Consider the following 16,215-nt stretch of genomic DNA (forward strand, 5'->3'; position numbering starts at 1 on the left):
TAATCCTAGCACTTTGGGAGACCAAGGCAGATAGATCACGAGGTCAGGAGTTCAAGACCAGCCTGACCAAGATGGTAAAACCCCATCACTACTAAAAATACAAAAAAAATTAGCCGGGCGCAGTGGCAGGCGGCTGTAATCCCAGCACTCGGGAGGCTGAGGCAGGAGAATCACTTGAACCCGGGGCGGAGGGTGGGCAGAGGTTGCAGTGAGCTGAGATTGCACCACTGCACTCCAGCCTGGGCGATAAAGTGAGACTCCATCTCAAAAGAAAAAAAAAGTGTAGTGTCTGTGAAACACAATAAAATGAGATATGGAGATATGCAGCCAGGCATGGCGGCTCACACCTGTACTCCCACCATTTTGGGAGGCCAAGACAAGTGGATCATTTGAAGTCAGAGTTCAAGACCAGCCTGGCCAACATGGTGAAACTTCATCTCTACTTAAAATACAAAAATTAGCCGGGCGTGGTGGTGCACACCTGTAGTCCCGGCTACTCGGGAGGCTGAGGCACGAGAATCACTTGAAGCCAGGAGGTGGAGGTTGCAGTGAGCCAAGATGGCACCACTGTACTCCAACTTGGGCGACAGAGCGAGATTCAGTCTCAAAAACAAAGAAACAGAAAATGAGGTAGCCTGTATATTTAAGAGAAATGAAAATATATACCCACACAAATACCTATGCACAAATGTTCCCTAAAGCATTATTTTTGATAGTCTAAAAGTGGAAATAGTTCAAATGTCTGTCAACTGATGAATGATAAATAAAATATGGTATATTCATACAATGAAGTATTATCCAACCATAAAAAGGAATGGAGGACTGATACAAGATAGGACATGGATATGCCTTTAAAAACTCCATGCTGATTGAAAAAAGCCAATTGTAATCATATACTCACATATTATATGATTCCACTTATATGAAATATCCAGAATAGGCAAATCCACAGTCAGAAAGCAGGTTAATGGTAGCTTGATACTGAGGGGAAAGGAAAATGGGGAATGACCATTAGTGGGTATGGGATTTCTTTTTGGGGTGATGAAAATATTCTGGAAATAGATAGTGGTGATGTATAACCTTCTGAATATGCTAAAAACCATGGAATTGTACACTTTAAATGGGTGAATTGTAGGGTATATGAATTCTATCTCATTTTTAACAGTCTTGTGGGCTGGCCTTTAGTCTCAGCTACTCAGGAGGCTAAGGCAGGAGAATTGTTTGAGCCCAGGAGTTCTGGGCTGTCATGCACTATGCCAGTTGGGTGTCTGCACTAAGTTTAGCATCAATATGATGACCTCCTGAGAGCAGGGAATCACCATGTTGCCTAAGGAGGGGTGAACTGGCCCAGGTCTGAAACAGAGCAGTTCAAAACCCCTGCGCTGATCAGTAGTGACATGGTGCCTGTGACTAGCCACTGTACTTCAGGCTGGGCAACATAGCAAGACCTTGTCTCACTCTCTCTTATTTATTTATTCTATTTATTTATTTTTTGAAGCCTTCTGGGAATGGAAAATGCTTCTTTTTTTTTTTTTTTTTTTTGAGACGGAGTCTCGCTCTGTCGCCCAGGCTGGAGTGCAGTGGCTGGATCTCAGCTCACTGCAAGCTCCGCCTCCCGGGTTTACGCCATTCTCCTGCCTCAGCCTCCCGAGTAGCTGGGACTACAGGCGCCAGCCACCTCGCCCGGCTAGCTTTTTGTATTTTTTAGTAGAGACGGGGTTTCACCGTGTTAGCCAGGATGGTCTCGAACTCCTGACCTCGTGATCCGCCTGTCTCGGCCTCCCAAAGTGCTGGGATTACAGGCTTGAGCCACCGCGCCCGGCGAAAATGCTTCTTAAAATAAGCATTTCTTAGGCTGGGCACGATGACTGATGCCTGTAATTCCAACACTTTGGGAGGCCGAGGCGGGCAGATCACGAGGTCAGGAGATCGAGACCATCCTGGCTAACATGGTGAAACCCTGTCCCTACTAAAAATACAAAAAATTAGCCGGGTGTGGTGGCCGGCGCCTGTAGTCCCAGCTACTCGGGGGGCTGAGGCAGGAGAATGGCGTAAACCCGGGAGGTGAAGCTTGCACTGAGCCGAGATCATGTCACTGCACTCCAGCCTGGGTGACAGAGCAAGACTCCATCTCAAAAAATAAATAAATAAAATAAAATAAAAATAAATAATCAAAATAATAAATGTCACTGCCCTTGAGCATCGTTAGTCCTGCTTTGAAAGCTATTGGTGTAGAAGGAACTTGGGCTTTGGAATCATACAAACCCTAGCTGGAGCCAGGTGTGGTGGCTCACGCCTGTAATCCCAGCAATATGGGAGGCTGAAGAGTGTGGATCACTTGAGGCCAGGGGTTCGAGACCAGCCTAGCCAACAGGACGAAACCCCATCTCTACTAAAAATACAAAAATTAGCTGGGCATGGTGGTGCACGCCCATAATCCCAGCCACTTGGGAGGCTGAGACAGAGAATTGCTTGAACCTGGGAGGCAGAGGCTGCAGTGAGCTGAGATTGCGCCAGTGCACTCCAGCCTGGGTGACAGAGTGAGACTCCATCTCAAAAAAACAAACAAAAAACAAAAAAACCCTAGCTGGACTCCCAGCTCCGTCATGTACCAGCTACCAGCTAAATCCAGAGCCTCTCAGCCTCGGTTTCCTCATCTGTGAAACGGGGATGACCATGTCTGTCTCCTAGGATCACTGGAAGGGTAAATGAAATGATGTATGTGAGATGCTAACTGCAGTGCCTGCATTACCAGGTGCTCAGGAAATGCCGGCCCTCCCTTGTGGTTCAAGCACCCAGAGGTATTTTCTCCATGAGTCAGCTCCCAGTCTCCCTCTTGCCCTGGAGCAAGAGAACCAATCTTCTCCACTAGGCTGTTTCAGCTTGGCAAGGAGCCATTGAAGTCCCCTGTCCTGTTAGCTGAGAAAAGGTGCATCCTGGGAGAGAGGGGATTTTGACCCAGGTCGAGATGGAAAGTGGCTCTGGCAGGCAGAGAGCACCCTGGGGGCCCTCGGGAAGGCAGCCTGGGCTGGGAGCTTTCTCACAGGCTCTCCTTGGCAGACCACTTAAAGTTACACCGACTTCAAACAAAAAGGGTTTGCAGACACAAAGGAAGGCTCAACCTGGCCAGTGCCAGACCTGGCTTGGTATTTGAGTTCAGAAATCCAACTCCTTGGAGCTCACAGACAGGCCCCACCATCCCGGTAAACACTCTAGGAATGCCAAGAACCTGCCTTAGAGCTCGCCTCCCAGGTTTGCTTCTGTTGCTGACCCTGGGTCCGGATTCGTTAGAGGTAAATAAGAGCCAGTGCTCCCAGAGTGGGGACTGTGTAACAGGCCCAAGGGTGGGGCTCCTCGTACCTGTTTTCAATTCCAATCCCTCCCCACTTTGCAGTATGTGGGTGTATGTGCCGGGGTGGTTTTCTTAATGGATTATTTTTCCTGCAGCTTTATTGAGGTATAACTGACAAAAACTGTATGTATTTACAATATATAACATGAAGTTTTGCTATATATATGCATTGTGAAATGATGACCACAATCAAGCTAATTAATATATCCATCACCTCACGTAATTACTTTTTTTTTGAGTGAGAACATTTAAGATCTACTCCCAGCAATTTTGAAGTATACAATACATTTTTGTTAGCTATAGTCACCAGACTGTACAATAGATCTTTCTAACTTGTTCATCCTGTCTAACTGAGAGGTGATTTTGTCCCCTTTGACCAGTGTTTATCCATCCCCCAGTTAATTTTTTATTTTAAAGTAAAGCAAAATAGGTAGCCTTTCCATCTATGTTTTTATGTAGGCCCACCACGTTCTGCTAGTTGAGTCTCCCATGTGACCAAAGACACATTTGGTTTCTTTCATTGTTGTTTTTTTGACATGGAGTTTTGCTCTTGTCGCCCGGGCTGGAGTGCAGTGGTGCGATCTCGGCTCACTGCAACCTCTGCCTTCCGGGTTCAAGCGATTCTCCTGCCTCAGTCTCCCAAGTTGCTGGGATTACAGGCATGCGCCACCATGCCTGGCTAATTTTGTATTTTTAGTAGAGACAGGGTTCTCCATGTTGGTCAGGCTGGTCCCGAACTTCCAACCTCAGGTGATCCGACTGCCTCGGCCTCCGCAAGTGCTGGGATTACAGGCATGAGCCACCACTCCTGGTCCCAAAGACACATTTGTAAGAGGGTGAACCTGAGTTAAGGGCATAATCATTGAACATTGAAATGACAGAGTGCATGTTCAATGTGCTTTGCCTGTGACCCCGGCAGGTCCACCTCTTAGTACCCACCCTAGAGAAACACACATGTGCACAAAAAGGCATGTGCAAGTGCGTTTGTCCCAGACTTATTGGTAATAGATACATCAATCAATCACCAGTAAGTCTGGGACAGACACACTTACACATATATGTAAGAGAGAAGGAGAGAGAAATCTTAACAACTACCAATAAGGAAATGGTTATACACTAAATCAGTGTATTCACGCTTTAGAATACAATGCTGCAGGTAAAAATATACATCTAGAACTGGGCGTAGTGGCACATGTCAGTAGTCCCAGCTATGTGGGAGCCTGAGGTGGGAAGATAGCTTGAGCCCAGCAGTTCAAGGCCAGCCTGGGCAACATAACAAGACCTTGTCTCTAAGACAAATAAACATAAACTCATAAACCCGTCTGTGTACTCATGGACAGGACTCCATGATGTACAGAGTATGGTACCACTTGTCTATCCAGACAAAATCCTACCTAATCCGTGACGGACACAGAGCCCTTGGGCTGAGGGGCCGTATCCTTACCACCTCTCTATTCCTGTGGCAGCTCTGGCCTCTCATAGCTTCTTCTGAAATAGCATTGGTTTCAGGGAATTGATGACTTAACTGACTTTGCTGTTATTAGGTGGATTAAGAACCAGGCCCAAAGTTGATTCTTACTCATTGTTGAACTTGGATGATGATGCACTTGGCAAACTGTAGCCCGTGGGCCAGATTCTGTCTGTTGCCTGTTTTTGTAAATAAACTCTTATTGGAACACAGCCACGCCCATTTGTTTATGTATTGTCTATGGCCGCTTTCCCTACAACAGCAGGATTGAGTTGTTGCAACAGAGACCATGAGACCTGCAAGGGCTAAAATACTTATTATCTGGCTCTTTCTAGAAAAATGTGTTGACCCTTCTCCTAAGCCTTTCTCCTAGACCCACTCTCTTTCTTCCAATACTGGGGAAAATGGAAAGGAATTAGCCCTTCCTGCTGCTGCTGTATTACTCAGGGGGTTTGGGAGAGCTGTTCTAAAAGCTCTGGACTAATGATTACTTTGTCAGAAATTAATCAATTAAGAGAGTCACTGCATTCCCTTGCCTCTCCAACACCCAAATTTAAGTCTTGCAGCAGAAGTTCTATCTAAAGCAGGTCTCCTGTGGACATTGCTATAGAACTTCTGAAAATGAGTACCTCTCCCCTCCCTCCCACCTCCAGCAGACTTGGGTTCACTGGAGGACAAGGACTCCGACTATTATCTTTGTGTCCTCAGGGTCTAGCAGGATGCTGGCACATTGCAGATGCTTAATACATATACAGTGGATAAATACATCAATGACCAATATGAAAAAAGAGACAGCCACCTTCAGCTTCTTGCTTTTGAGGCAGCCTATTGAGAGAGCACGAACAAGAAATGAAGGAAATCTGGCTGGGCGCGGTGGCTCATGCCTGTCATCCCAGCACTTTGGGAGGCCGAGGCGGGCAGATCATGAGGTCAGGAGATCGAGACCATCCTGGATGACATGATGAAACCCTGTCTCTACTAAAAATACAAAAAATTAGCCAGGCGTGGTGGCAGGTGCCTGTGGTCCCAGCTACTCGGGAGGCTGAGGCAGGAGAATGGTGTGAACCCGGGAGGCAGAGCTTGCAGTGAGCCGAGATTGTGCCACTGCACTCCAGCTTGGGCGACAGAGCAAGACTCTGTCTCAAAAAAAAAAAAAGGGAAAAAGAAATGAAGGAGATCTGTTAACCCAAATGAAATGATGACTAGTTGTACGAAGAGCCAGCAAATGGCTCATGGAACTAGTGGCTTCACGGGTGAAAAAGGAGTGTCTAGCCTCCCTTAACTGGGGCTCATGAAGGTGGGCCATGCTTCAGCCACACCAGGTCAGGCACGTAGTCCCCGTCATTCAAGGACATGTGCTTGAGTGCCTTGGGCTGCGGAGTCGCCTTTCCCAGGGACTGGGTGGTCTCGCATTTGCTTTGACAGGGATCCCTGTTGGGTGCCTGACATCTGATTTATTTTAGATACTGTGATAGTAAATGCGAGGCTGCCATGAAAAAGGAGACTCCAGCCTGATGGGAACGAAGGGCGGACAGTGAACACTGATTCTCACTCCCGGAGAAAGAACCTAGCAACTGGGTTAGCATTTCCAGAAGGCTTTTTGTCTGATTCACTAGCTAATTTCAGCAGCCGAGTGATTATCTAGAACAATGTGCCACACAGAGTGGATCCCCGACGAGCCGAAATGTTAAGTTCAGGAGGAATCACTTATGTAGGCCTGCCCGAGGCATGGAAACACGAGAGCCCGCCTTGTGAGAAGCCGCTTGCCCAGGTTGGCCCGACCTGCCTCACGGGAGAATTGGCTTCTACTTTCTCTTTGAACAAGGATGGAGGGTGAATGGAAGGCGGGGCGGCGAGGGAAGGATTAAATCCCCCTGTTTGTTCTATAATGGGGATATTCATCTTGCCTTGTAGAGGGGGGTCTTTTACTGGAATGAAAAAGTTTCCCCCATACAGTATCCATCAAAAGGTGCCCTTATGAGGCAGAAAGAAAGGAGGAGGGAGAGACATCGTTCAGAACAAGAGTGGGAGAATGAGAAGACATGCTAAATATCTGAAATGGGAGAGCACCGTGAGTTTGGCGAGCTCGCAGGGAGATTACGCCAAGTGGCAGGGGCGATGAGGGGCTGCGTTTCAGCCTGAGCCTCTCGGTGGGCCCGGAGCCGGAGTCCGTCCATCAGGAACACAAGCCCCCAGCCGGGCAGCACAACGAAAGCTTTGGGATGCTAATGGCCCTTTAGGAATGCTAAATGGAGCATTTCTGTCGCAACAAAGGGGCAAAATGAGGGGAGAAAGGAATTTTAGTTTTGAAGTTTCCTTAGGGGAGGGCTAAACAATGGCGGTTTAAATGGACAGTGTAAAAGTTTTATCTGCGTCATGAAAAAGGGGAATAGGGTACACATGCCCTCTTGGCAGCTTCTTGGTTGGGTTAAATGGCGAACAGAGCGGCTTGGTAGAGGCTGGCCTGGAATTTGCTGGGTTTCAGCCTCTCTGAGCGAAGGGCAACACTGTTGATTTGAGGACTGCTGTGTGGGTCCTGTCTGATCCAAGACACTTCTGCCCATTTCGCTGTATTGATTCATGCACTCATTCATTCAGTCGATTCATTCACTTATTCAATCTCTCCTTCATTCATGACTCATCTATTCACTCACTCAAACAATAACTGGTTATTGAACACCCACTGCGTCCAGGCAGAATGGAACCGCTGCCTGCACCACGATGGACAGGCCATCTCTGCTCTCATAAAGCTGATGTTGTATCTGGGTTGAGCAGCAGAAGTAAAAGAAGTGATGGTAGTGACTGGAGGGCAGCATTTAGACAAGGCACCAGGTGGGGCCTATCTGAGGAGGGGCCATTTGACCCGAGACCTGAATGAAGAGAAGGAGCCAGCCCTGCAGAGACTGGAGGTGAGACCATTTCAGGTCAAGAGAAGACGTGGGGAGGTCCTGGTGCAGGAAAGAGCTTGCCACGTTTGAGCAACAGAGGAAAGGCCAGTGGGGAGGAAGGTGGGAAGAGGAGAGGAAGGCAGGATGGGTGCCATCTTGATGGGTTTGATGGGAAGGCAGACATCTTTTTTTTTTTGAGACAGGGTCTCTGTCACCCACACTAGAGTGCGGTGGCACAGTCATGGCTCACTGCAGCCTCAACCTCCCAGGCTCCGGTGATCCTCCTGCCTCCGCCTCTAGAGTAACTGGGACTACAGGTGCATGCCATTACGCCTGGCTAATTTTTATTTATTTATTTGTTGTTGTTGCTGTTTTTGAGACCGAGTTTCACTGTTGTTGGCCAGGCTGGAGTGCAATGGCGCGATCTCTGCTCACTGCAGCGTCAACCTCCCAGGCTCAGGTGATCCTCCTGCCTCAGCCTCCAGAGTAGCTGGTACTACAGGTGTGCACCATTATGCCTGGCTAATTTTTGTTTTTTTGTGTTTTTTTTTTCTTTTCTTTTTTTTTTTTGAGACAGAGTTTCCCTCTTGTTGCCCAGTCTGGAGTGCAATGGTGTGATCTCTGCTCACTGCAACCTCCACTTCCTGGGTTCAGGTGATTCTCCTGCCTCAGCCTCCCGAGTAGCGGGATTACAGGCATGTGCCACCATGGCTAACTAATTTTTGTATTTTTAGTGAAGATGGGGTTTTACCATGTTGGTCAGGCTGGTCTCAAACTCCTGCCCTCAAGTGATCTGCCTGCCTCGGCCTCCCAAAGTGTTGGGATTACAGATGTGAGCCACTGTGCCCAGCTGAGTGCCGCCATCTTGATGATTTTGATGGGGAGCCGCCATCTTGTGGGCATGGTGAGGAGTTGGATTTAATTTTGAGGTCTATGGGAAGCCATGAGAGAATTTTAGATAGGATGGTGGTCTGTCTTTCTGTTTGTTGGTGGCTATGGGTACAAAGCAGAAGCAGGGATGGTCCCTGGGCTGGACAGTCTTGAGTTAGAGACCATCAAGTAGGTCTGGCTCAGCTGTTCTCATCCAGTAGCTGGTCAGCCTCAGGTAGAGTGTGTGAGGTGCTGAGTGATGGCCTGGGGCAGTTTGGGGCCGAGGAAGGGCACTCTTGATCTATGATCACCGTCCAGAATGAGGCCACAGCCCGGCTCACTGGAAACATACCCTGGAGTGGGATGTCCTGGGGTATGATGTGAGCACTTAACCCAGGCTTTGCTCAGAGCCAGAAGCAGGAGCTCTACCCCGTGAGATGTGGCAGTGACTTTTTGAAGGAAGAACTAATGGGGTGTGGGACTGGTCCAGCATCAAGGATGAAGAGATGCTGGAGAGATGAGCTAGTAAAGACAATACCTTTCATGCCTACTTGCTTGCTGTGTGCCCCCTGTCTCATCCCTTCAACAGAGGCCCTTCTGTGATGTTATAAGGGCAAGCACTTTTTATCCTTAGGATTCTTTCTCCATGCAAAATCTTAAGTGGAAACTCAGTGGGGAAAACAAGCAAAATTCAGACTGCTGTGGCTGAAGAAGGTGTTGTTGAGGTGGGAGCTGGAGTGTACCCCCTTCTCCCCCTCACCCTGCAGAGCCCTGTCCTCTTCTTTTTGCTCCCCACTTCACCCCTAGCATGACCAAAGGACCCCTGTGGTTCCCAGGGACACAGTTTGTCAAGAGAGGCCTGGGACCAACATATGCAACCTTACTTTTGCTCCCACTGAATTTGCTGTATAAACAACTAGCATTTGGGGTATGTTGGCTGAAATAATTTCATCACTTAATCCTCAATTTTACGTGTGACTGGTTGATTGCACACAGATCCTGTGACCCCTGAGTCTGTTTCCTAGTGATTGCCCGGGCTTCTCCCTGTCTTGTTTGCTTTCTGCTCTTCCCCGGGGTTTGCGTTCCAGGGGCAGTTGTGTGACCTGCCTGCCTTTTGGTGACCTCCTTTTCACTCTGGGGAACACTCCTTCGTCTCCCTGTGTTCATTGATTTCTCAGGTATTTTCCATTCTGTAATACTTTGGCTGCTGTTTGTTCCTTGTTTTTAGAAAATTCATCTGCTGGTTTCTGTTTACAAAACATCTCCTTTAAACCATCAGGCAGGAAGGCGGGATTGCTGCCCCACCACGAAGCTGGCCCCGTGATCAGGTTCCATGTAAGGACGTTTTGCAGAAAATGATATGTGGCTCCTTTAAGTGCAACACTTTTAATTTCATGGGAATCGTATTTTTAAAGGTCAAATATTACAGACTACTTATTTGGCCAGGTAAAAACATTGCCAGGGGAGGGGGGAGGGATTGCACTGGGGAGTTATACCTGATATAAATGATGAATTGATGGGTGCTGACGAGTTGATGGGTGCAGCACACCAACATGGCACAAGTATACATATGTAACAAACCTGCACGTTATGCACATGTACCCTAGAACTTAAAGTATAAAAAAAAAAAAAAAAAACATTGCCAATTCATTTATAAAAATTTTAAATGTTTCTCCCATCATCTATTTATTTATTTTTGGAGACAGAGTCTCGCTCTGTTGCCCAGGCTGGAGTGCAGTGGCACGATCTTAGCTCACTGCAACCTCCGCCTCCTGGATTCAGGCGATTCTCCTGCCTCAGCCTCCTGAGTAGCTGGGACTACAGGCACATGCCACCATGCCTGGCTAATTTTTTGTATTTTTAGTAGAGACGGGGATTTGCCGTGTTCCCCAGGCTGATCACAAACTCCTGAGCTCGGGCAAATCCACCCGCCTCGGCCTCCCAAAGTGCTGGGATTACAGGCATGAGCCACCATGTCCGTCCTATTCATTTATTTTTTATTTCAGTAGCTGTTGGGGTACATGTGGTTTTTGGTTACATGGGTGAATTCTGTCATCGTGACTTCTGAGATTTTAGTGCATCATCTGAATCATTTTTGAATAACAATTTTTCTGAAATGCCTTTTTATATTTACCTGCCTTTTTAAACAGAGCTCAAACATCATCTAACCCTTTCTTAATGACTCAGGTCATTCATGTGAACATTAGTTAGTGCATCCTATTGAATGCTGTATATGGAAGTATGTAGGTTTCTGTGTTCTGGCCCTAAGTGGCCCCACATGGCCAAGTCTTAAGAGTTAACATTGTGTGTTAAAAGCCTCACTTTTCTTATCCATAAAATGGGGATTATTATACCGACCTTATAGGATACCTTACAGGATTTAGGATTTTTGCAAGGCTTAGGGTCCACGTAAGATCCTTGGCCCGTGGTAGGCACTCAAGAAAGAAAGAAAGAAAGAGAGAGAGAGAGAGAGGGTGGGAGGGAGGAAGGAAGAAGTAGCTTAGAAGAGAATGGAAAATAGCAGTAGATTCTTAGGAGCTAGATATTTTCCATCATGAGTTCTTTTTCTGGCTTTAACCATTTTTATTTTTTTTTAGCCCCAGGTAACGGGAAACTTGCCCCCACCTAGAGTTTGTCTTTAAGAAGTTGAAGGGAGCCAAACATGAGAGAGGCAGATGGTAGAGTGGTTTAAGAGCCTGCCTTCTGGGGTTAGATCTACCTGGGTTCGAATCCAGGCTCGGCCACTTCCTGCCTGTAACTCTGAGCAAGTTCTTTAACGTCTGTGCATTTCAGACTCCTCCTTTCAACAGTGGAGATAATGATAGCACCTGTCTCAGAGGGCTGTTATGAGCATTAAATAATTTCATGCATGTAAAAGTGCATAGAGCCGGGCGCGGTGGCTCAAGCCTGTAATCCCAGCACTTTGGGAGGCCGAGATGGGCGGATCATGAGGTCAGGAGATCGAGACCATCCTGGCTAACACAGTGAAACCCCGTCTCTACTAAAAAATACCAAAAACTAGCCAGGCGAGGTGGCGGGCGCCTGTAGTCCCAGCTACTCCGGAGGCTGAGGCAGGAGAATGGCATAAACCCAGAAGGCGGAGCTTGCAGTGAGCTGAGATCCGGCCACTGCACTCCAGCCTGGGCGACAGAGCCAGACTCCGTCTCAAAAAAAAAAAAAATAAATAAATAAATAAATAAATAAATAAAAGTGTATAGAACAGCACCTGGTACACAGTAAGCCCTCTATATTATCATTCACGGTGATGCCTATCTACTACATGGCCGGCACATGCTGAATCCTGGGTTTACTATGACGGTGACTGCGGTGTGGTTCCTGCCCACAAATAACCCTGGGGAAAATGGAGGAGGTGCAGATGGAGTAACTTATGCATGTCCTCAAAAATCTGAACCTAGAATTGCAGTGTGACCCAGCAATGCCACTCCTAGGTATTTACACTGAAAACAGGTATTTAGAACTGGAAATAGGTATTCGGACAAATACTTTTATATGAATGCTCATGAAAACATTATTCACAATAGTCAAATGGTGGAAACAACCCACAGGTCCGTGAACAAATGAATGAACAAATAAATGAACAAATGAATGAACAAATGAATGGATAAACAAAATGTGGTCTATCCATCCAACGTGATATCATTCAGCCGTAAAAGGGAATGAAGTACAACTTAGATATGCTACAGTATGGAGGAACCACAAAAACAGTATGCCAAGTGAAAGAAGCCAGACACAAAAGGTCACATACGATATGGTTACATTGACGTGAAATGTCCAGAAGAGGTAAAGCAGATTAGTGATTGCCAGGTGCTGGAGGAAGGGGAAATGGGGAGTGACTGCCTGAGGAGTTATGGAGTCTCCTTTAGGGAAGATGAAAACATTTTGAAACTAGACAGAGGTGAGGGTTGTACAACATTGTGAATGTACTAAATGCTACTAGACTGTGTATTTTAAATGATTTGTTTTATCTTTTGTGAATTTCACATCAATTACAAAAAAAAAAAAAATACACTTGCCGATGGGAAGACTCATGAGGGCAAGTCTAAACCACCAGGGCCACATATGGCTGAGTGAGCGTGTTTGGGAGCACTGGGGGCCAGGGAGGGGAAGGTCACGATAGTAAAAATGGCACCTGTCAGAAGAAACTACACTTACTGCATACAGTGTGTTTATGTGCAAATGGGAGTGTGCGTATCTATGCAAAATACTGGCCATTATCATTAGAGTAGGATACATAATGATAAACGTACAGTTGGCCCTCAAACAACATGGGCTTGAACTTCGAGGATCCATTTATACATAGATTTTCTTTCTCCTCTGCTACCCTGGAGTCAGCAAGACCCACCCCTCCTCTTCCTCCTCCTCCTCCTCCTCAGCCTACTCAGTGTGAAGATGACAAGGATGAAGACCTTTAGGATGATCCACCTCCACTGAATGAATAGTAAATATATTTTCTTTTCCTTTGAGTTTTCTTCGTAACAGTTTCTTTTTTCTAACATGTTTTATTGTAAGAATACAGTATCTAGGGCCAGGCACCGTGGCTCATGCCTGTAATCCCAGCACTTTGGGAGGCCGAGAGGGGTGGATCATGAGGTCAGGAGATCGAGACCATCCTGGCTAACACCGTGAAACCCCGTCTCTACTAAAAATACAAAAAAAAAAAAAAAAAAAAATTAGCCGGGCGAGGTGGCGGGCACCTGTGGTCCCAGCTACTTGGGAGGCTGAGCCAGGAGAATGGTGTGAATCTGGGAGGCGGAGCTTGCAGTGAGCCAAGATCGTGCCACTGCATTCCAGCCTGGGCAACAAAGAGAGACTCCATCTCAAAAAAAAAAAAAAAAAAAATACAGTATCTAATACATAAAACATATAAAATATGTATTGTTAACTGTTTATGTTATCTGTAAGGTTTCCAGTCAACAATAGGCTACTAGCAGTTCAGTTTTTGAGGAGTTAAAAGTTATACGTGGGTTTTTTACTGTGTGGGGCGTTGGTGTCCCTAACTCCTGGGTTGTTCAGGGGTCAACTGTAAATATTATAACAGAAGACAACCAGCAGTGGAGGATGGCCATGGTAACTGTCAAATGACTGGTATTAACGTTGGGCTTCAGGAGGTGTGTAGCAAACAGCACAGGGAGTCACAATATCTGTTTTGTCATTAGCCAGCTAGCTCTCAGGTGGGATAAAAAGGAGTAGGCAGGCCGGGCGCAGTGGCTCACACGTGTAATCCCAGCACTTTGGTAGGCCAAGGTGGGCACATCACGAGGTTAAGAGATCGAGACCATCCTGGCCAACATGGTGAAACCCTGTCTCTACTAAAAATACAAAAATTAACTGGGTGTGGCAGCGGGCACCTGTAGTCCCAGCTAGTCAGGAGGCTGAGGCAGGAGAATCGCTTGAACCCGGGAGGCAGAGGTTGCAGTGAGCTGAGACTGCGCCACTGCATTCCAGCCTGGTGACAGAGTGAGACTCCGTCTAAAAAAAAAAAAAAAGAGTAGGCAACAAAGGTTTAGGATGAAGGTATAATTTAAAAAGCATGAAGTTGAGAAAATTACTCAACCACAGTGACCTCGGTTGAATGACCTTAGGCTGTTTGCTTTGCACAGGGGAAAGATCATCACGTTCTGTTGTAGTGGTAGAACCCTCTGGTCCAACCAACAGAGCCCCATGGTTTCTAGGGAGGTGGAGAAGGCCTGGTGGAGGAGGAAGGGGAGGGCTCAGTTCCTTTCTGGAAAATAGAGGACTTGAGTGGCAGCTGAAAAATAGAGTGAGGAAGGTGTCTGATTCTAGGCAGATGAGTGGAATGAGTGACAGTAGCCCAAAGGGTAAAGGGGAGTCTGGCCTTTCTAGGGAACATGTGTCAGTGAGACAGTTGGCTGGAACCTTGGCTCCCAGTGGGAGTATAGGAGGAGATGGAGCAGAGACCAGGTGTGGGCAAGGTGGTGGCCAGGCTAAGGAAGGTGGGGTTTATCTAGGCAAGTGGTTATTACATTTTGGCCTGCTTCAGAGCCACAGATTGCTGGGCCCTTCCTCAAAGATAGGTTTGGACTGGGGCCGTAGGATTTGAGATCTAACAAGTGCCCAGATGGTGTTGATACTGCTGGTCTGTCCACATTTGGAGAACCACTGGTAGGCGGTAGGCATCCAGGAGCAGTTTTTTGTTTTGTTTTTTTGGTTTTTTTTGAGATGGAGTCTCACTCTGCCACCCAGGCTGGAGTGCGGTGGCAGGGTTTCGGCTCACTGCAACCTCTGCCTCCCGGGTTCAAGCGATTCTCCTGCCTCAGCCTCCTGAGTGGCTGAGATTACAGGTGCACGCCACCACACCTGGCTAATTTTTGTATTTTTAGTAGAGACGGGGTTTCACCATGTTGACCAAGCTGGTCTTGAACTCCTGACCTCGTGATCCGCCCACCTTGGCCTCCCAAAGTGTTGGGATTACAGGTGTGAGCCACCATGCCTGGCCAAGAGCAGTTTTTAGCAAGGGACAGGCCTGATGGAATGGCATAAACCATGGTCACTGGATATGGCTGTGAGAGCAGCCACTCATTAAATCAGGTGGTTTTGTTCCTGAATCAATCTTGCATCTCAGTAGGTTTTTAGTCCCTGAGGCTCAGACTGCCAACAAAAAATCTTTCAGGGCATTGTAATATTTTGATGACCACAGACTTCCTTGGAATGAAGTTGTCCCAATTCCAAATGAGGAGCCACGGCCTAATACAAGATTTTTATTCCCCTTTCCGGGTTGGAGAAGCCATCTAGGAAAATGCTGTTTCTGTACCTAAAGTGTTGGGATTTTCAGATTGTTTTTGTGAGTTACAGACACACGGAGCGGCATGCTTGAACTTAGACCCTTTCTGCAAATGTCAGGCTGTAAGATAATTGAGCCAGAATGTTGCACTAGCTTTTTGACACATTTTTTGAGACCCCCCCCATCCAGTATTCCCGTACAGAAATAAGTCTCCCCCAGGTGTGCACTTAACACTCGCTTCTTTGTAGCCAGGGGAACCTTTAGCTAAGGAAAAAAAAAAAAGCCCTCCTACCCTTGGTTTCAAAAGGTTTTGAAATGCTAATTCACAACCATGAAGTATTCTGACAACCTGGAATGTTATTCGGGGCAATCAGGCACCTTGATTATTACAGAAGTGTGAAAGGTAAATTGCTGCTACCCAAGAAGTCACCCAGGTTTTCAAGAGAAAGCTCAGAAAAATAGCACATAAAATTATGTTCGGGGACTACATTTCATGTATCGTGTGATGGGGTGCTCTGACACCCAGCCTGTCTGTAGGTGTCACAATGTCAGCTCGTAGTAGAAATCTAACAGCATTTGCCAGCTTCGCCCTTAAGTAAAAAAAAAATAATAATAATACAAGATTGTGGGAAACATTTTCAGAATGTGTTGTATGCCTATCTAAAATCTGAAAGTACATCTTTTTGAGCTTCTACTTTTCCTGTTTTCCGCTGAGAAATCCTGTCCCAGAGATGAGACTATGTTTTCTTTTTTTTCAAAAAGAAAGACTATTTTTCATTTATCCTATAGTCTTTTACAGGTATTATCATTAATGACTTTTTTTTTTTTTAAATTTTTGACTGAGTTTTGCTCTTGTTACCCAGGCTGGAGTGCA

The 16,215-nt window shown here is 46.6% G+C and overlaps 1 protein-coding gene across 1 annotated transcript in view; it reads left to right on the forward strand.

Annotated features, from left to right (window-relative positions):
* NTN1 (netrin 1) overlaps positions 1 to 16,215 on the forward strand; it is a 248,413-nt gene that overhangs the window by 30,560 nt on the left and 201,638 nt on the right. The window lies entirely within an intron of this gene.

The sequence above is a fragment of the Colobus angolensis genome, unplaced genomic scaffold, assembly GCF_000951035.1.
Source record: "Colobus angolensis palliatus isolate OR3802 unplaced genomic scaffold, Cang.pa_1.0 Scaffold47, whole genome shotgun sequence".
Taxonomy (NCBI): domain Eukaryota; kingdom Metazoa; phylum Chordata; class Mammalia; order Primates; family Cercopithecidae; genus Colobus; species Colobus angolensis.